Raw genomic sequence first — 22,844 nt, 5'->3', positions numbered from 1 at the left:
TTTGACTCATTTTGTTGTTTTTCAAAATTGAAAACATATCTTCTTAAATAAAGGATTTAGCAAAATGAAGATCCAAGAACATAAAGCAGAGGAATTACAGAGAAAAAATCTGGGCGTTCAAAATGCCTAGTAAAGAAGGAAAACTGGCGTTTAAACGCCATCCAAGGTACCTGGCTGGGCGTTTAAACACCCATACTATGCAGCAATTGGGCGTTAAACGCCCAAAACATGCAGCTCCTGGGCACTTAACGCCAGGATGATACAAGGAGAGGAATTTTGTTTTCAAATCAAATCTTGTTCAAATCTTCATATTTTTTTTAAAATCAAATATTTTTCAAATCAAATATTTTCAATCGTATCTTTTTCAAAGTCGTATCTTTTCAAATATATCTTTTTCAAAGATCAAATCTTTTTAATTTCCTTTTCAAATCTTTTTCAAAATAAATTTCAATCATATCTTTTGAAATATATCTTTTTCAAATCATATCTTTTTCAAAATCAATTTCAAAATCTTTTCTAACTTCTTATCTTCTCAAAATTGATTTTCAAATCTTTTTCAACTAACTAATTGACTTTTTGTTTGTTTTACTATTTCTTATCTTTTTCAAAACCACAACCAATTTTTCAAAAATTTATTTCAAATTTTATTCTTTTTTCTCGAAAATTCTCCCCCCTCTCTTATCTTTTTCTATTTAAACACTAAACATTCCTCCTCCATTATCAATTTGAACTCCATCTCTCTTTGTGTGTTCAAAGTTCTTCCTTACCTACCTCTTCCTTCCATTCTTGTTTTCCTCTGACACCTCAAAGAATCTCTATACTGTGACATAGAGGATTCCATCTTTTTTTTTGTTTTCTTCTCTTTCATATGAGCAGGAACAAAGATAAAGGCATACTTGTTGAAGCTGATCCTGAACCTGAAAGGACTCTGAAGAGGAAGCTAAGAGCAGCTAAAGCACAAAACTCTGAAGAGGACCTAACTAAAATTTTTGAAAAGGAAGCAGCAAAAGAAACAATTATGGCTGAACCAAACAACAATGCAAGGAAGATGCTTGGTGATTTTACTACACCAACTTCCAACTTTTATGGAAGAAGAATCTCAATCCCTGCCATAGGGGCAAACAATTTTGAGCTAAAGCCTCAATTAGTTTCTCTACTACAACAGAACTGCGAGTTTTATGGACTTCCATCAGAAGATCCTTATCAGTTCTTAACTGAGTTCTTGCAGATCTGTGATACTGTTAAGACCAATGGAGTTGATCTTGAGGTCTACAAGCTTATGCTTTTCCCTTTTGCTGTAAGGGACATAGCTAGAACATGGTTGGACTCACAACCTAGAGATAGCCTAGACTCTTTGGATAAGCTGGTCATGGCTTTCTTAGCCAAGTTCTTTCCTCCTCAAAATCTGAGCAAGCTTAGAGTGGATATTCAGACCTTCAGAAAAAAAGATGGTGAATCCCTCTATGAAGCTTGGGAAGATACAAGCAACTAACCAAAAAGTTTCCTTCTGACATGCTTTCAGAATGGACCATATTAGATATATTCTATGATGGTCTGTCTAAATTTTCCAAGATGTCACTGGACCACTCTGTAGGTGGATCCATTCTTCTAGAGAAAACGCCTGTAGAAGCTCATGAACTTATTGAAATGGTTACAAATAACTAGTTCATGTACACCTCTGAGAGGAATCTTGTGAGTAATGGGACGCCTCAAAAGAGAGGAGTTCTTAAAATTGATGCTCTGAATGCCATACTGGCTCAGAATAAAACATTGACCCAACAAGTCAATATGATCTCTCAGAATCTGAATGGATTACAAAAGGCATGGAACAGTACTAAAGAAGCATCTTCTAAAGAAGAAGCTTATGATCCTGAGAACCCTGCAATGGCAGAGGTGAATTACATGGGTGAAGCCTTTGGCAACACCTATAATCCTTCATGGAAAAATCATCCAAATTTTTCATGGAAGGATCAACAGAAGCAAGGCTTCAATAATAACAATAGTGGAAGAAACAGGTTCAGCAATAGCAAACCTTTCCCATCATCATCTCAGCAACAGACAGAGCATTCTGAGCAGAATCCTTCTAGCTTAGCAAACATAGTTTCTGATCTATCTAAGGCCACTCTTAGTTTTATGACTAAAACAAGATCCTCCATTACAAATTTGGAGCCACAAGTGGGCCAGCTGAGTAAAAGGGTTACTGAAACTCCTCCTAGCACTCTCCCAAGCAATATAGAAGAGAATCCCAAAGGAAAGTGCAAGGCCATTGATATAATCATCATGGCCGAAACCTTAGAGAAGGAGGAGGATGTGAATCCCAATGAGGAAGACCTCAGGGAACGTCTAATGGTCAGTAAGGAATATCTTAATGAGGAACCAAAGGAATCTGAGGCTCATACAGAGACCATAGAGATTCCCTTGGACCTCCTTTTACCATTCATGAGCTCTAACGACTATTCATCTTCTGAAAAGGATGAAGACATTGTTGAAGGGCAAGTTGCCCAATATTTAAGAGTAATCATGAAGCTGAATGCCAAGCTGTTTGGTAATGAGACTTGGGAGGAAGAGCCTCCCTTGCTCACCAATGAACCGAATACATTAGTTTAGCAAAATTTACCTCAAAAGAAATAGGATCCTGGTAAATTCTTAATACCCTGTACCATAGGCACCATGACCTTTGAAAACGCTCTGTGTGACCTGGGGTTAGGGATAAACATGATGCCACTCTCTGTAATGGAGAAACTAGGAATCTATGAGGTACATGCTGCCAAATTCTCGTTGGAGATGGCAGATAAATCTATGAAAAAGTCTTATGGACTAGTAGAGGACGTGCTAGTTAAGGTTGAAGGCCTTTACTTCCCTACTGATTTCATAATCCTAGACACTAGGAGGGATGATTATGAATCCATCATCCTTGGAAGACCCTTCCTAGCCACAGCAAGAGCTGTAATTGATGTTGATAGAAGAGAGTTGATCCTTCATGTGAATGAAGAATGCCTTGTAGTAAAGACGCAAGGTTCTCCATCTATAACCATGGAGAGTAAGCATGAAGAGCTTCTCCTAATACAGAGTCAAACAGAGTCCCCACATTCAAACTCTAAGTTTGGTGTTGGGAGGCCACAGCCAAACTATAAGTTTGGTGTTGAGAGATCTCAACCATACTCTGATCATCTGTGAGGCTCCATGAGAGCTTACTGTCAAGCTATTGACATTAAAGAAGCGCTTATTGGGAGGCAACCCAATTTTATTTTAATTTTATCTATGTTATTTTCTTTTAGGTTGATGGTCATGTGAAATCACAATGTCAATTACAAAAATAAAGAAAAAAATCAAAAACAGCATTGAAAATAGCACACCCTGAAGGAAGGAATTACTGGCGTTTAAATGCCAGTAAGGGCAGCAAAATGGGCGTTTAAATGTCCAATCTGGCACCTTTCTGGGCGTTTAAACGCCAGAATAGGGCACCAGACTTGCGTTTAAACACCAGAACAGAGTAACAAACTAGCATTTAGACACCAGAACAGGAAGGAAAGCTAGCGTTTAAATGCCAGAACAGGGCAGCAAACTGGCGTTTAAATGCCAAAATTGCACGCCAAGGCGTTTTGAACACCCAATTGGAGCAGGGAAGAGAATTTCTTGACGCTGCAGGATCTGCGGACCCCACAGGATCCCCACCAACCTCAACTCACTCTCTCTCCTTGGCCGAACCCTATACACCGTCCATTTCCTCCATTTTCTTCTTCTTCTACATCTTTCTTTCTTCTTTTACTCGAGGACGAGCAAGTATTTTAAGTTTGGTGTGGTAAAAGCATTGCTTCTTATTTTTCCATAACCATTTATGGCACCTAAGGCTGGAGAAACCTCTAGAAAGAGGAAAGGGAAGGCAAAAGCTTCCACCTCCGAGTCATGGGAGATGGAGAGATTCATCTCACAGGTCCATAGCTCAGTAGTAGAGCATTTGACTGTACATCAAGAGAGCCCACTCATGGACCTCAACAAGAGCATGAGGAAGATCCTCATCAAGAAATCCCTGAGATTCCTCAATGGATACAATTTCGTCCACACAATTATTGGGAGCAACTCAACACTTCTTTGGAAAGCTTGAGTTACAACATGGACCAATTAAGGGTGGAACACCAAGAGCACTCCATCATTCTCCATGAGATTAGAGAAGATCAAAGAGCTCTGAGGGAGGAGCAACAAAGGCAAGGAAGAGACATAGAGGAGCTCAAAAGCACCATTGGTTCTTCAAGAGGAGGAAGACGCCACCCTCACTAAGGTGGACTCATTCCTTAATCTCCTTGTCTATTTATTTTTCTATTTTTTTGACTTTATGCTGTATGGTCTGTCTATGTTTGTGTCTTCACTACATGATTATTAGTGTCTAGTGTCTATGTCTTAAAGCTGTGAATAACTTCATGAATCCTTCACCTCTCTTAAAATAAAAAATTTTCTTATTTACAAAAGAACAAGAAGTACTTGGATTTCAAATTTTATCTTGAAACTAGTTTAATTATTTTGATGCGGTGGCAATACTTTTTGTTCTCTGAATGAATGCTTGAACAGTGCATATTTTTTATAGTGAAGTTTATGAATGCTAAAATTGTTGGCTCTTGAAAGAATGATGAAAAAAGAGAAATGTTATTGATAATCTGAAAAATCATGAAATTGATTCTTGAAGCAAGAAAAAGCAGTGAAAAAAATGGCAAACAAAAGAGAAAGAAAGAAAAAGAAAAAGCAAGCAGAAAAAGCCAATAGCCCTTAAAACCAAAAGGCAAGTATAAAAAGAATGCAAGGCTTTGAGCATCAATGGATAGGAGGGCTAAAGGAATAAAATCCAGGCCTAAGCGGCTAAATCAAGCTGTCCCTAACCATGTGCTTGTGGCATGCAGGTCCAAGTGAAAAACTTGAGACTGAGTGATTAAAGTCGTGATCCAAAGCAAAAGAGTGTGCTTAAGAACTCTGGACACCTCTAACTGGGGGACTTTAGCAAAGCTGAGTCACAATCTGAAAAGGTTCACCCAGTTATGTGTCTGTGGCATTTATGTATCCGGTGGTAATACTGGAAAACAAAGTGCTTAGGGTCACGGCCAAGACTCATAAGGTAGCTGTGTTCAAGAATCAACACACTGAACTAGGAGCATCAATAACACTATCTAAAATTCTAAGTTCCTATAGATGCCAATCATTCTGAATTTCAAAGGATAAAGTGAGATGCCAAAACTGTTTAGAAGCAAAAAGCTACAAGCCCCGCTCATCTAATTAGGACTAAGTTTCATTGATACTGTGAGATTCAATGTATATTCTCTTCTTTTTATCCTATTTTTTTTAAGTTACTTGGGGACAAGCAACAATTTAAGTTTGGTGTTGTGATGAGCGGATAATTTATACGCTTTTTGGCATTATTTTTATATAGTTTTTAGTATGATTTAGTTAGTTTCTAGTCTATTTTTATTAGTTTTTAAGCAAAATTCACATTTTTGGACTTTACTATGAGTTTCTGTGTTTTTTTGTGATTTCAGGTATTTTCTGGCTGAAATTAAGGGACCTGAGCAAAAATCTGATTTAGAGGCTGACAAAGGACTGCTGATGTTGTTGGATTCTGACCTCCCTGCACTCGAGGTAGATTTTTTGGAGCTATAGAACCTTAAATGACGCGCTCTCAATTGCGTTGGAAATTAGACATCCAGGGATTTCCAGCAATGTATAATAGTCCATACTTTGCATGAGTTTTGATGCCGTAAAATGGCGTCAAAACGCCAGCTCTCTGCCCTTTTCTGGCGTCAAAACGCCAGAACTGGCATAAAAGTTGGAGTTAAACGCCCAAACTCGCACCAAAGCTAATGTTTAACTCCAAGTAAAGCCTCTACACGTGTAACGCTCAATGCTCAGCCCAAGCACACACCAAGTGGGCCCAAAAGTGGATTTCTGCATCATTTACCTAATTCTGTAAATCTTAGTAGCTAGTTTCATTATAAATAGGACCTTTTACTATTGTATTTTCATATTTGGATAATAGAGACATTCTGGATGATATATTTTCAAATTTGGGGAGGCTGGCCATTCGGCCATGCCAGGACCTCCAGATCACTTATGTATTTTCAACAGTGGAGTTTCTACACACCATAGATTAAGGTGTGGAGCTCTGCTGTTCCTCGAGTATTAATGCAATTACTACTATTTTCTATTCAATTCAAGCTTATTCTTGTTCTAAGATATTCACTCGCACTTCAACCTGATGAATGTGATGATCCGTGACACTCATCATTATTCTCACATATGAACGCATGACTAACAACCACTTTCGTTCTACTTAAGATTGATGGTGTATCTCTTAGCCTCCATTCCGAAAGATGGGAGTCTTCATGGTATAAGCTAGAATTATTGGCGGCCATTCCAGAGATTCGGAAAGTCTAAACCTTGTCTGTGGTATTCAGAGTAGGATATGGGAAGGGATGACTGTGACGAGATTCAAACTCCCAAGTGTTGGGCGTAGTGACAGACGCAAAAGGATCACTGGATTCTATTCCAACATGATCGAGAACCGACAGATGATTAGCCATGCAGTGACAGCGCATTTGGACTATTTTCACTGAGATGACGGGAGGTAGCCATTGACGTCGGTGAAACCCAACATACAGCTTGCCATGGAAAGGAGTATGTTGGATGAATGCAGTAGGAAAGCAGAGATTCAAGAGGGATGAAGCATCTCCATACGCTTATCTGAAATTCCCACCAATGATTTACATAAGTATTTCTATCTTTATTTTCTGTTTATTTATCTTTTAATTATGAAAACTCTATCACCCATTTAAATCCGCCTGTCTGAGATTTTCAAGCCGACAATCTCCGTGGGATTGACCCTTACTCACGTAAGGTTTATTACTTGGACGACTCAGTGTACTTGCTGGTTAGTTGTGCGAAGTAGTGAAAAAGAGTTGAGATTACAATTGTGCGTACCAAGTTATTGGCGCCATTGTGTATCACAATTTCGTGCACTAGCAATGCCATAGGATTTGCTGCATTTCTTTCTCAGACATGCAACGGCGGATTATACCGTCCGAGCACCTTTTGAAAAGATATGGTTTGTCCCACAAGTAGTACTTAGCATCATGGATGAGTTTTCGAATTTGCCGTTTATTGTAATCCTTGGGGATGAACCTTATCACCTTGTAATTTGCAATGTTGGCAAACCAAGGTGCTTTGCGTATTGCAGAGAGTTGTTCATCAGGGAAGGTCTCGAATATCTTTGTAGTGGAACTGGACGTCCTTGCTACAGGTTCAATCTGGGACAAGTGGTCGGCCACCTGATTTTTTGATCCTTTCTTGTCCCTAATCTATATGTCAAATTCTTGTAGGAGTAATATCCATCTTATCAATCTTGGTTTAGAGTCTTGCTTGGAAAGAAGGTACTTGAGAACAGTGTGGTCAGTATAGATAATGTGACCTTAGAGCCTATTAAATAGGATCTTAACTTGTCAATGGCATAGACCACCGCAAGTAGCTCCTTCTCTGTAGTGGTGTAGTTTTTTGTGCGTCATTTAAGACATGATTGGCATAATAAATGACATGTAAGAGTTTATTATGTCTCGGTCCTAGGATTGCGCCAATGGCATAATCACTGGCCTCACACATCAGTTTGAATGGCATGTCCCAGTTAGGTGTGGAGATAACAGGTGCAGAGATAAGCTTCGCCTTCAGAGTTTCAAAAGCATGTAGGCAATCTTTGTCAAAAATAAAAGGAGTGTCAGTGGCTAAGAGATTGCACAAGGGTTTTCAAATTTTGGAGAAATCTTTAAAAATCTCCTGTAGAAACCTGTATATCCCAGGAAACTTCCTATTGCCTTAACATTAGTGGGTTGTGGTAATTGTTCAATTACTATTACCCTAGCCTGATTGACCTCTATTCCCTTGTTCAAAATCCGATGTCGAAGAACAATTCCTTCAGTCGCCATGAAGTGACATTTTTCCCAGTTTAAAACCAAGTTTGTTTTTTGGCATCATTTCAGAACTAAGGCTAGATGGTTAATGTAGGAATCAAAGGAATCACCAAAAATAGAGAAGTCATCCATGAATACTTCAAGGAATTTCTCAACCCCGTCTGAAAAAATTGATAGCATACACCGTTGAAAGGTTGCAGGTGCATTACAAAGGCCGAATGGCATTTTTCTGTAAGCAAACACTTCGTACATGAATGTGAATGTTGTTTTCTCCTGATCCAGAGGGTCTACTGCAATTTGATTGTAGCCTGAATAGCCATCCATGAAGTAGTAGAATGCATACCCAGCCAGTCTCTCCAACATCTGGTCAATGAATGGTAGGGGAAAATGATCCTTTCTTGTGGCGTTATTGAGTCTTCTATAATCAATACACATACGTTATCCTGTAACTGTTATCGTAAGAATCAATTCGTTCTTCTCATTGTGGATCACTGTCATCCCGCCTTTCTTGGGCACGACTTCGACAGGGCTTACCCAGGGGCTATCTGTGATAGGGTAGATAATCCCAACCTCCCATAGTTTTGTGACGTCTTTCTGAACTACTTCCTTCATAGCTGAATTTAGTCACCACTGTGGTTGCACTACTAGTTTAGCATCTTTTTCGAGCCTGATCTTATGCATGCACCGAGTTAGACTACTTTCTTTTAAGTCACTTATGGTCCACCCAAGAGCTATTCTATGGGCCTTCAGCACTTGAATCAGTGCTTGTTCTTCTTGCGGCTCTAGAGCAGAGCTTATGATCATTGGATAAGTGTCGCTATCTCCTAGAAACACGTATTTCAAGGATGATGGTAGTGGTTTGAGCTTCAGTTTGGGTGATCTATCTTCCACTTTAGGAGCTTTTAACGATTCCTCCTGTTCTCTTGGTGTCTCTATGTCAAACGTGTCATCCCCAAGGATGTCATCCAGCTCCTTCTCGAGTCTCTCAATCGCATGAACCTCTTCCACCAAGGGGTCGATGATATCAATCCTCATACATTCTTCTTGGGTATCAGGGTACTGCATGGCCTTGACAGCATTCAGTACGAATTTATCCTCATTGACTCTCAGTGTTAGTTCCCTTTTTTGCATATCAATAAGGGTCCTTCCTGTAGCCAGAAAGGGTCTCCCTAGAATAATGGATACATTCTTGGGTTCTTCCATATTCAACACCACGAAGTCTATGGGAAACGCAAAGGGTCCAACCCTTACAATCATGTCTTCAACTACTCTTGATGGAAACTTGATGGAGCCATCAGCAAGTTGAAGGCAGATATGAGTAGGCTTGACTTCTTAGATCCCAAGTATCCTTAGTAGTGATGAAGGCATCAGATTGATACTTGCTCCAAGATCACATAGGGATTTTCTCGTGCAACCGTCTTTGAGAGTACAGGGTATCACAAAGCTTCCAGGGTTTTGAAGTTTCTCTAGTAAGGTCCTCTGGATGACTGCATTCTATTCTTCAGCGAGGAAGATTGTCTCTACCTCCCTCCAATCCTTCTTATGGCTTAATATGTCTTTCATAAACTTGGCATAGGAGGGTATTTCTTCAAGGGCTTCTGCGAATGGGATCTTGATCTCCAATGTCTTGAGGTAATCTACAAACCTAGCAAATTGCTTATCCTTTTCTGCTTGACGGAGTTTTTGAGGATATGCCATCCGTGTCCTGCACTTGATGCGTGAGCATCATTCCTATCTTTTCCTAGTGAATTTGCATTTGAATTTACTAAGTTTAATCAAGATTTAAGTACTTTTAAGCCACTAAGAATGCTACTTTGAGTTCTGTGTAATTTGATTTATTTCAGATAGCATTCGGATGGATTTGAACGCGTTTGTGTAGAAAAAAAGGAAGAAAGTAGATGATGTTGTCAACCCTGACCTCCTTGCACTCAAATGAACATAACTTGAGTTATAGAGGTCCAATTGACACGCTTTTAATAACATTGAAAAGCTAACTTCTACAGCTTTGCAGCGATATATAATAGTTTATAGTTTTTTTCTTGAATCACTACCTTAGTGGCGCAAAACTTGAGATTTTCCAAGTTTGGCGCCACACTCACCTAGCTCTAAGATTTCATGGTGTTGAAGTGAATTCAAACTTGGAATTTTCCAAGTTTGGCTTCATGATCACCATTAATCCAAGATTTGCATACCAGAATGGTAGCGCCACCCTTAGTGAATTTCGTGGTCCCCATTCGTCCAAGGAACTAGTGCAAAGATTTTATTTATTTTTGATTAAAACTTTATTTTATTTGCAAATAAAAAAAGATATTATTTAGTTTTAGGAAAGATATTTTACATTAATTAGGATTAGATATAAAAAGGGACAAGTTTCAGCCCTTTGGGCATACTTCTCTTCTCTCTTACCTCATTCCACACTTTACAGTTTTTCAGAACCCTAGTTTTTTCTCTGAGCCATGAGCAACTAGACCTCCATTGTTAAGGTTAGGAGCTCTGTGTATTGTATGGAATGATACTATTATTATTCTATTCTAATTCATGTATTGATTTCAATTTCAATAATTTGTTCTCGTTCTTCATGTTATGAATTTGGGTGGAACGGAAGTCTGACCCTTATTCTAATTGAGTTCTTGTAAACCTTAGAAAAGAAATTTACATGAACAACAACTTGAAAACAAATTCTCCTAAATCACTAATTATCTGGACTTAACAGGATATGTGAAATATAATCCTCTTATATTTGGATAATTAGGGTTTATATGGCACATAAACTAGTTTTGAACTTAACCCTCTAATCAGAATCAAGTGACCAAGGAATTTGTGGTTGATAAAGGTTAGAGGGGACTAAAAACATCTAAGGAATTAGGGTTTAGTCACATATAGTTTTCCATGAATTGAATCTTGCATGATTAAAGTAGATGGTATGAAAAGTTAAACCGAAAAATAAACATTTCTAAAACCTTAACTGTTTTACTCATGTATTTCACAACCCATTTACTGCTTGTTTTCTGATTTCCTGAATCTACTGTTTAATGAAATTGAGACACAAACACTCTTTTCTGGTTGTATAACTAAGTAAATCACTCAATCATTGTTGTTTAGTCCATCAATCCTCGTGGGATCGACCCTCATTCACTTGAGGTACTATTTGGTACGACCCGGTGTACTTGCCAGTTAGTTTGTGGATTCCAAATTCTGCACCAAGTTTTTGGCGCCGTTACCGGGGATTGACTGTGATTGACAACTACCAGTTGTTTGATTGCTTAGATTAGGTGTTTTTGCTTTAGTTTTGCTTGATTTATTTCTATAAATTTTTGAATTTAACCTAGTTTATTTTTTCTTAATTTTTGAAATTAAGTTTGGTGTTGCCTCTGTTATTTGATTACTTAGATTAGATAATTTTTCTTTTTCAATTAGTTTTCTTTTATTTGTAAATTCTATTTTTATTTTCCTTTTCTTTTCCCTTTAGTTTCGTCCCCCTCCCCTGTTTTGCTTTTTTCCTTTTTATTTTATTATTTAGTTTTAATTTTAATTTTCCTTAAAACAAAAAACTAAAAGTTTCATTCTTCAATTTTTATTTTTTTAATTTTCATTTTTTTCAATAATTCAATTTATTCTCTTTATTTTATTTTTCTTTTATTTTTGTTTTCCTTTATATTTTATTTTATTTTCATTTTTTTATTTTTATTTTTCTTTATTTTATTTCTTTTGAAAAAATATATATTATAAAAAAATGACAATAAAATTCTTTCTGTTCTTTTCTCTTTATTTTTCTGTTTACCACATTGTGCGTTTAATTTTGTTTTGTGTTTTGTGCTAAGAAAAAAATAATGGAGAGAGATCACATGGGGTACTACTCACACTCAATGAGTGATTTATATTATCGTAGAGGGAGGAAGTACCCGAATTTTGATTGGAAAAGTCAAGGCCAAAGAAACTTTAGTGCACCATGTTCCATCTATCAAAAACCACCATCTCCATATTCATACCAAGAACCACCACCTCTCTATCCATATCAAGAACCATCATCTTTCTACTCATATCAAGAGTCATCGTCTCCCTATTCATACTGGTGCACGAAATTGTGATCAATACTTTTCACAAATCAAATAATCCCCGGTAATGAATCCAAAAACTTGGTGTTCAATACCATGGCATAAACACAATTTCGCACAACTAACCAGCAAGTGTACTGGGTCGTCCAAGTAATAAACCTTACGCGAGTAAGGGTCGATCCCACAGAGATTGTTGGTATGAAGCAAGCTATGGTCACCTTGTAAATCTTAGTCAGGCAAACTCAAATGGGTATGGTGATAAACGCATAAAACATAAAGATAAAGATAGAGATACTTATGTATTTCATTGGTAGGAATTTCAGATAAGCGTATGAAGATGCCTTCCCTTCCGTCTCTCTGCTTTCCTACTGTCTTCATCCAATCCTTCTTACTCCTTTCCATGGCAAGCTTAAGCAAGGGTTTCACCGTTGTCAGTGGCTACCTCCCATCTTCTCAGTGGAAATGTTCAACGCACCCTATCACGGCACAGCTATCCATCTGTCGGTTCTCGATCAGGCCGGAATAGAATCCAGTGATTCTTTTCCGTCTGTCACTAACGCCCCACCCTCAGGAGTTTGAAGCACGTCACAGTCATTCAATCATTGAATCCTACTCAGAATACCACAGACAAGGTTAGACCTTCCGGATTCTCTTGAATGCCGCCATCAGTTCTAGCCTATACCACGAAGATTCCGGTTAAAGAATCTAAGAGATATTCACCCAATCGAAGGTAGAACGGAGGTGGTTGTCAGTCACACGTTCATAGGTGAGAATGATGATGAGTGTCACGGATCATCACATTCATCAAGTTGAAGAACAAGTGATATCTTAGAACAAGAACAAGCGGAATTGAATAGAAGAACAATAGTAATTGCATTAATACTCGAGGTACAGCAGAGCTCCACACCTTAATCTATAGTGTGTAGAAACTCCACCGTTGAAAATACATAAGAACAAGGTCTAGGCATGGCCGAATGGCCAGCCTCCCAAAGAGGGTTCAATCATAAAAACATGATCAAAATCTCTAAATACAATAGTAAAAGGTCCTATATATAGAGAGCTAGTAGCCTAGGGTGTATAGAGATGAGTAAATGACATAAAAATCCACTTCCGGGCCCACTTGGTGTGTGCTTGGGCTGAGCATTGAAGCATTTTCGTGTAGAGACTCTTCTTGGAGTTAAACGCCAGCTTTTATGCCAGTTTGGGCGTTTAACTCCCATTCTTGTGCCAGTTCCGGCATTTAACGCTGGGAATTCTGAGGGTGACTTTGAACGCCGGTTTGAGCCATCAAATCTTGGGCAAAGTATGAACTATCATATATTACTGGAAAGCCCAGGATGTCTACTTTCCAACGCCGTTGAGAGTGCGCCAATTGGGCTTCTGTAGCTCCAGAAAATCCGCTTCGAGTGCAGGGAGGTCAGAATCCAATAGCATCTGCAGTCCTTTTTAGTCTCTGAATCAGATTTTTGCTCAGGTCCCTCAATTTCAGCCAGAAAATACCTGAAATCACAGAAAAACACACAAACTCATAGTAAAGTCCAGAAAAGTGAATTTTAACTAAAAACTAATAAAAATATACTAAAAACTAACTAGATCATACTAAAAACATACTAAAAACAATGCCAAAAAGCGTACAAATTGTCCGCTCATCACTTTTCTTCCCAACGCACATATGACGCGGACACGTCATCGACGCTGTCACGTCACGTGCTCTCTTGTTTTTTTTTTCATGCAGTCTACAGAATGCAAAATGTAATGAATGTTATGCACAATTCCAAGTTCAATTTGAATTCAAAAACAGACTAAAATGGAAAAAGAACGATCATACCATGGTGGGTTGTCTCCCACCTAGCACTTTTAGTTAAAGTCCTTAAGTTGGACTTTTGATGACCTTCCTGCTATGGTGGCTTGTGCTTGAATTCGTCCAGAAATCTCCACGAGTGTTTGGAATGCCAGCATCCTCCGGGGTCCCAAACAAGGCACGTGAAGCCTTTGAGCAGTTTCAAACAGGTTTCCAGGCTCCTGGGGTGTTGGATATCAGAAGAGATTCCAGGATCCCAAACTTTGCTTTTACACCCGTTTTTATCTTGACCTGCATTTTTCCAGCCGGGTGGTGAGTAGTCTTAATTCTCACTGCAGTGACCAAACAGCTTCCGAGATCCTTTTAATTGAGCTTGACATCAATCCTTGCACCTCATATTGAAGTGTGAAACCTCATTGAATCTTGCATACCAGCTCTGAGTGCAAGTCATTTCCCTTTTGCTCTTAAAGCCGCAAAGAGCTTAAGCTGGCCATTTGTTTCAAGTAAACCATATTCAAGTGGAAAATTGAAGATAACGGTCAAGGATTTTACCCACTTGAAGTTTGTGTTGGGTGGTAATGGCCTTGGGATCAATGTTTCCAGTGGTCCTGCAAGCTCTACTCCCTTGTAGTCTTCTATGAATTCCTCCACTTCTTTGCAAATTTCTTCCATTTCAACCATGTCTTGATCAAAGTTATCGATATCTTCCTCATCACTTGAGTCATAATTGGGAGGTTGAGAAAAGTCTACCTCTGCATCATCTTCGTATTTACTTGGGGAAGATTCTTCTATCTCAAGGATTTCACTTATGGATGCAAGTTCAATACTAAGAGAACTTAACTTGTGATCATCATCATCAAGGAAACATGCGTCTTGAGTAATTCCGTCCAGTTCTTCATAAGATACCTGCTTTGGGGGTTATGCACTATCCTCCTTAGCATCAATTGTAGCGTCCTTGATGGAATTCTCCACAACTCTGGATTCCTGTGGAGGTTCGGCATCTCCTAAAACTTCGACCAACTTTTCTTCTTCTATAATGACAACTTCCTCTACTTGTTCTAGTACGAAGTTATGCTCTATACTTTCCACTGGAGTTTCTACTATCTCCTTCATGCTACGTTCTTCATTAGATTTCCCACATGAAGCTATGGGAGTTTGCTGAGTGTCCTAACATCTGGAAGATAATTGATTTATTGCTTGCTCCAGTTGATGAAGGGTTGCATGAAATTGGTCTATTGATTTTTTGAAGCGAACCTGTGATTTCTGGCTTGATGGATATGGACATGGTGCATACGGGAGTGGTGTTTCTTGGGAGTAATTGGATTGGTGTTGGGGTGGATAAGGATCATATGGTGGTGAATGGTGGAAAGAAGCTTGTGAGTGTGGTGGTTCGAAGCTATGTCGAGAGGATGGTTTCTGAGCATAGGGTGGGGCTTGTTGGTAGCTACAAGGGGGTCCACCATATCTATCAGCTTGGCAGGCATTGTAGAATGGGCTCTGTCCATGATATCTTGGAGGGTGTTGTTGCCTCAAGGGTTGATCATATCCTCTTGGCTCCATCCATCTTTGATTACTTAGACAGTGATGCATATTCCTGTTATAGCTTCCATTCCTTCCAACAAAATTAGAACAAAACTCAAAGCGAGAGGGGTTAGAATTCATAGTAGCTATCAGAAATAAGGAGGGAAAACAAAAACAAATAAACAAGTAAAAGAAAAATATTTACAATACCTAATAATAAGGCATACGTTTTCATTTCCCTAGCAACGGCGCTATTTTGAAGAACTGAAGATTGATGATTTAGAAGTTATAATAAATTCTCGTTGCAAGTATAGTTTCTAAAAAAAGCAATCAACCTTTCTTACAAATATTTGTTTGTCACAAGTAACAAACCCAATAAAATTTATAAACCGAAGTATTCAAACCTCGGGCCGTCCTCTCAAGGAATTACAGGGAAGTATGAATTATTATTGGTTATGCAAAACAGTGTTTTTGGGTTTTAAAAAGTTTTGAACAATAGAAATAAATTGCAGGAATTAATAAATTAATAACTAATAAAACTCTTGGCAAGGTATGAAAACTGGAAGTCCTATCCTAGTTATCCTTATCAATGGTGATGAGAATTATACTGTTGCTCCCACTAAGTCAACCTCTAACTATGAAGGTCAGTTAAGTGGACAAATTAATTTAATACCTAAAGTCCTAGTCAACTCCTTAAGGAAAGACTAAAGTTATATGAATCTAAATTAATCAGCAAGAATAATAATTATCAATCATGATGAGTTTGATAACTCAAGAGTTACCAATTAATCAACCAAGGCCAATAGTAAATAATCTAAATTAAAAATAAGAAAAAGCAATCATGAGTCTGAAATACCTCAAATTATATTTAAATAAAGATGTCAATTCTAACATGGAAACGTTCATAAGCCAATTGGGCAACATAAATCAAATACAAATAAAAGCTCCAGAGTAAACAAAAATAGAAGAGAAACATAAATTATTGAACCTGGTACGAAGAAACAATCCTAATGACTAAAAGAAATCCTAATCCTAAAACCTAAGAGAGAGGAGAGAACCTCTCTCTCTAAAAACTACATCTAAAACCTAAAATTGTGAGTAATGATTTGATATGAAGTGATGTCCCGAGTCTCTGCATGTTCTCTGACTTTAATCTGTGTTTCTAGGCAAAAAACTGGCTTGAAATGGGACCCAGAATCTGTGCCAGCGACTTCTGTAATTGTGTAGATCGTGCACGTCACGCAGCCGCGTCGTCTATGCGTTCGTGTCACTCAGCATTTTTCGTACCACGCGTGCGCGTCGTTTATGCGTTCGCGTTGTTCGTGCAGCTTCAAATCCGCGCGGTCGCATCAGGCACGCGAGCGCGTCACTGTGATTTCTTCCATTTTGCGCGGTTGCGTGAGCCATGCGACCGCGTGACTTCTCGCGGGTCATCTCCTCAATTCCTTGTGTTCCTTCCACTATTGCATGCTTCCTCTTCATTCCTTATGTGATTCTTGCCCTATGGAGCCTGAAACACTTAACACACAGATCACGGCATCGAATGGTACAAAGGAAGATAAAAATATACAATTAAAAGGTCTTTAGGAAGCAAGTTATCAATCATAGAATATTTTTAGGAAGGAATTGTAAATACATGCAAATCATATGAATAAGTGGGTGAAGACTTGATAAAATCACACAATTAAATATAATATGAATAATAAAATAGCGGTTTATCAATGCCCAAACTGGCATCCAAGCTAGCATTTAACTCTAGAAAAGGCCTATGCAGGTGGAAAGCTCAATGCTCAGCCCAAGTACACACCAAGTGGGTCCCGGAAGTGGATTTCTGCACTATCTGCACTTAGTTACTTATTTTCTGTAATCCTTAGTAACTAGTCTGACAACAGAGAATTCGAATTCGTGATATTAGAAACTTCGTGGTAGAGGGTAGAACAAATTGGCAGCATTCCCGAGATCCGAAAGGTCTAAACCTTGCCTGTAGTATTCTGAGTAGGATATGGGACAAGATGACTATGATAAGCTTCGAACTCACGAATGTTAGGCGCAGTGATAGTGTACAAAAGTATAGAGAGATCCTATTCCGACACAAGTGAGAACCGACAGTTGATTAGCCGTACAGAAACCGTACCTGGACCATTTTCTCTGAGAGGACGGATGGTAGCCATTGACAACGGTGATCCACCAACATTCAACTTGCCATGAAAGGGAGCACGCATGATTGGATGAAGACAATAGGAAAGCAGAGGTTCAGAAGCAACAAAGCATCTCCAAACACTTATTTAAAATTCCCAGCAATGAATTACATAAGTATCTTTATTTTAATTTATGTTTTATTTATCTTTCAATTATCAAAACTCATAACCAATTGAACTCGCCTGACTAAGATTTACAGGATGACCATAGCTGGCTTCAAGCTGGCAATCTCTGTGGGATCGACCCTTACTCGCGTAAGGTTTTATTACTTGGACGACCCAGTGCACTTGCTGGTTAGTTGTACCGGAGTTGTGAAAAGTGTGATCATAATTTTGTGCACCATCTACTCCCTCGGCTCATACTGTGTCAGAAATCTGTAGGAAGTTTGCAAGGAATTCCATGGGTTCTTCTTGTGGAAGTCCTTGGAACTGCTAGTTTGGGTATTATAGGGTAATTAGTTGTGGGTTGAGCTCAAAATTGGCTGCTCTAATAGGTGGTACGCAAATACTTCTTCCATAGAAGTCAGGAGTGGGGGCGATATAAGACCCCAGAGTTCTTCTTGGTTGTGCACTCTCAAGTGGATCCGTAATAAATTTTTCCTGTTCCTGCTTGCACAAACAAGAAGTAGCGCAAGAAAATATGGGGGGCCTCTATGTCAAAAGATAGAGAGCTCCCAGTGAGATGTCCTAAAGAGACATGAAATAAATTAAAGTAATATTGCTAATAATAAGGACGAAAAATTCGAGATAGAAATAGATGAATTAATCTAAAATTTTTGAATTTTAAGTCTTAAAAAGGAAAGGAGTTTCAAAATATTTTTGAAATTCAAAAAGGAAACAAATTAAAGGAACACCAAACTCGAAGATTTTGAAATCAATTATTATAAATTTCGAAAAACAGAAAGAGAAACACTAAAAGACACCAAACTTAAAAATTTTAAAATCAAACAAAGAAAAATATAAAGAAAATTTCGAACATCAAGAAAGAAAAGCAAGAACAATTTTCGAAGATTCAAGAAAAGAAACAAAAATCACAGGACACCAAACTTAAAAATTGACACAAGGCTCAAACAAAAGAAAAGATGAGAATATTTTTGAAAAATTTTGAAAAAGAAAATAAGAAGCACAAGTAAAAGAAAAACAGTAAAAAGTACGTGATCTAAGGATCAAGAGAACCGTTAGTTTGTCAATCTCAAACAATCCCCAGCAACGGCGCCAAAAGCTTGGTGCGGGAAAATCAAATTTCCCACAACTTAACCTGCAAGTGCACCAAGTCATCCAAGTAATACCTCAGGTGAGTGAGGGTCGAATCCCACGAGGATTATTGGATTGAGCAAGCTCTGGTTATCCTGCAGATCTTAGTAAGGCGAATAGAAAGTTGATTGTTATTATTATAGGTGCAAAGACAAAACAATAATGAAAGCAATAAAGAATTGACGTAGAACAATAGTGAGAAAATAGTTAAGGCCTCGAAGATGCTTGTTCTTCTAGATTAAAAATGAGCGATTCATTCAATGACAAGGCTGTAAGTGATTAAGCCGGGGGTAGTGGTCATTAATCTCCTCTTGTCCAAACCAAACACCGAAACAGGTCAGTCAATCTGGATGAGGGTAAAGCTCACGCAATTCAATCTCTGATGATCATACTCAAAACATCACAGACAAGGTTGGATCTTCCGGATCAGAGAATGAAGCTCTATGATTCTAGCCTTAACGCCACAGGGACCTCAATTACCCATGACTAACGAGATTTAATGTCACGTATCCCAATTAGCCCAAATTGCTTGTTGGAACTTGTGAAGTACTCTCAAGCTGTAGCTCAATACTATCTGGGTTAGGACTTGTTAGAACTCATGTAGAATAAGGGGTCATACTTTCATTCCACCCCAAATTTATAAAGATGAAGAATGGCAATACATCATAGAACAGAATCAAACATGTATTAAAGTAGAAAAGTAATGATATTAATCCATAGGAATGAGCAGAGCTCTTATCCTTAACCTAAGAGGTTTAGCAGCTCGTATTTTACAGAAGATAAAGTGGAAATAAGTTCTGAGAGGCTGCAGGTCCTAAACATGAGTGATCTTCACCTATATATACTAATCTAATAATTAAAAATTACAAAAATGAAATAAACTAAGCAGAATGGTGCGAAAATCCACTTCTAGGCCAACTTGGTGAGTGTTTGGGTTGAGCTGGCGTTTAGCTTGGAAAAGTGGGCATTCAGTGTCCACGCTGCTTCCTTGCTCCCTTGGTGGCGTTGAAGGCCAATTTTGTGCGTTCAACGCTGGCCTTGGTCCTTTTCGGGCGTTGAACGCCAGAAAGGGGGTAAGTTGGGCGTTCAATGCCCGTTTAGGGCAGTCCATTCCCAAGAAAAGTCCTGGAAGTTAGCTTTCCAACACCGTTTGGAGCGCTACAATTGGACCTCTGTAGCTCCAAAAATGCTCGTTTGAATGCATGGTGGTTAGGATATGACAACATCTACACTCCTTTCTTTGCCTCTGAATCATACTTTGCCAAAACTTGCCAAATACACCCAAAAATCACCTAAAATCATAAGAAAAACACAAAAGCTCAAAGTAGCATCCAAAATGTGAATTTTGCACTAAAACCTACTAAAACATAATAAAACTTAATAAAATATATTAAAAACACTAAGAAAATAATCCCAAAAAGGGTATAAAATATCCGCTTATCACTTACCCTCTCTCGGCCCCTGGCTGTGCTCTTTTTCTTCTTCTTCTTCTCCTCTTCCGCACTTTTACAATTTTTCTCTGCTAGGATTTTTTCCGCACTGTGAGAAACTAATCCTCTATTGTTAAGGTTTGGAGCTCTATTCACTTTGATAGATTAATAATTATTTGTTCTTCTACTCTTGATTAATATTTTGATTATTGTTTAAGAATTGGTTTCATTCTTCATCCTAAGAATTAGTGATTATTGGGAAATAACTTTAATTCAACTTGAATTCCATTTGAGTCTTCGAAAGGTTATATCATTAGAACTATAGCTTGAAACCAATCTCTCATAATTCCTAATTATCTTGACTTAATGTTGTACTTGACATATAATTGCATTATGCTTTTGGGTTTTAAGGGTTGTGTGGCATATTAATCAGAATTAGAATTTCACCCTCTAATGCAATTGAGTGATCAAGGGATTGGCAGTTGGTTGCATTAGAGGAGATTGAATTGCCTATGAATATGAATTTAATCACTTGGGGTTTGCCATAAACATAATCTTTGCATGCAAGGTAGTTAACATTGAATATTAATTCGGAAATTTAAATATCTCTGACACCTTAACTATCTTTATCATATTATTTTCTTAACCAATTTTTGTTTGCTTTTATTTAATTCTCTATTTTTATGTTATTTGCTATTGAAACCCTAAATTTTGGTTATCTGACTAGAATAATCAATTTACTATTGTTTGCTTAATCCGTTAATCCTCATGGGATTGATACTCACTCACCTGAGTTTATTACTTGGTACGATCTGGTGTACTTACCGGTAAGTTGTGGATTGTAAATTTCACACCAGTCTCGACCCTTACTTCCCTATTTTTCAGTCGAGCTTGCCTCAGTTCCTTTTGAGAAACACGTTCTTAGCTCTCTTGTATGAGCCAAAAGCCTTAGAAGTTAAGGTGTCGAACAAGGAACTGCATCAAGGACAAATAACAACATTTCCTTCCTCTTCTCTTTGCGATAGCAAAAAATCCAACAGGTCATCTCCCACCTTTGGATAAATGGGTCTTTCTATTTTGAACATGTTCAGTTTGAATTGACTACTTTTTCCTATAGGCTCGACAAACGCCATGTTAATCGAGAAAGTCAATTCCTATATTTTTGCAAAGTTTGACGTGACATGGAAAGGATCACAGTTTACTTTCATCTCAACCTTCTTTGCAAACTTTAATCAACCATCATCAATTGCCTTCTGTATCAGGTCTCTAAAACGAACACAATTATCAGTATATTGTCCAAAGGTTTGATGAAATTGTCTACGTTTTATTTCTAATTTCAAAAACAAATGGTATTCTTTTCCCTTCAGGGAGTACAAGTTGTTTGTGTTTTAATAACATGCCAAAAATTTGTTCTACTTTTGTCAAGTCAAAAGAATAACTTCTTCCTCCTATCAAAAGAGTTTTGTCTTCAGCTGGATTAAGAGATCGACACACATATGGGGTCCATCTTTTAATTTTGCAGCAAAGGCAGACTCATTGTTCCACTCCCCTTCACTAATACGGTCGACATAATTTATTTTTTTGTTAAGGAAAGGTTTTTTTGCTCAATTCAAGTTTTTTTTTATTCAACTTTTCAATTTGTTGAACCTTATCAGCAAACTGAGCCAAGTCAAGGAATTATTGGTTTATTAATTTCTTTCAAATATTGAAGTTGAGACCATCGATGGCCATTTTGACTATTTTAGGTTCAGAAATAGGAGTGAAATATTTGTTTCTCATATTCTTGAATCGGATCAAACAGTCATTGATCCACTTAGATTTTTCCTTCTCATTGTGAATAAATCAGATAAAGTTACTTTCATTTCACCTCTAAAGAATTGATCATAAAAACTCCTTTCGAACAGAACCTAGTTGTGGATTGAGTTATGCTACAAATTTGAAAGCCATGTGAATGCATTCTTTGTCAAAGAAGAGGACAAATATCTCATTTTTAAATATTCATTGCCATGTAACTCACCAATTTCGACTGCATAGAGAGCTATATGCTCGACTGTCGATTTTTCACTCTCACTTGCAAATTTAATGAGAGATTTGGGAGTTTTGACTCCCCTAGGGAGCTTGGCTTGCAAGACATAATCTGAAAAGGGAGAAATGAAACAGGGCTTATTTCTTAGCCCAATATTTAATCCTGCTCGATTCAAAATCTATTCGACAGCTGGGTTATATTCTAACCATAAGCTTGAGCAGCATTATTTTCTCTAGCCTCATTCAAAATTCTATTTAGATTATCTCCTCTATTTAACATTAGGAAAGGATTATTATCCTATATTCCACCTATCATTGGTATAAACGATCGATTGACTGCTGCTGCAATATTATCGGCACATCGAGCTATTTGCTCTATTCTTGCATTATTATTTTTCATTATAGGATTTAAAATTATAGCCATCTGCTGTGTAAGCATATTGACAAAATCATTATGGCTATCTTCAATTTGTTGTCTAAACACAGCCAAAGATTCGACCGTGTTAGGAGCCATTGTTTTGACAAGAACTTGTCTCGATATATTTTGAAATATGGAGGTACGTCCTCCACTAACTAGCAACCTTACTTGGGTTGCCCCTGTACCTTGTGTTGAAATGACA

The sequence above is a fragment of the Arachis hypogaea genome, chromosome 10 (genome assembly GCF_003086295.3).
Source record: "Arachis hypogaea cultivar Tifrunner chromosome 10, arahy.Tifrunner.gnm2.J5K5, whole genome shotgun sequence".
In the NCBI taxonomy this organism is placed as follows: domain Eukaryota; kingdom Viridiplantae; phylum Streptophyta; class Magnoliopsida; order Fabales; family Fabaceae; genus Arachis; species Arachis hypogaea.
The sequence above is the reverse complement of the archived record's forward strand: the minus strand, read 5'-3'. Positions refer to the sequence as shown.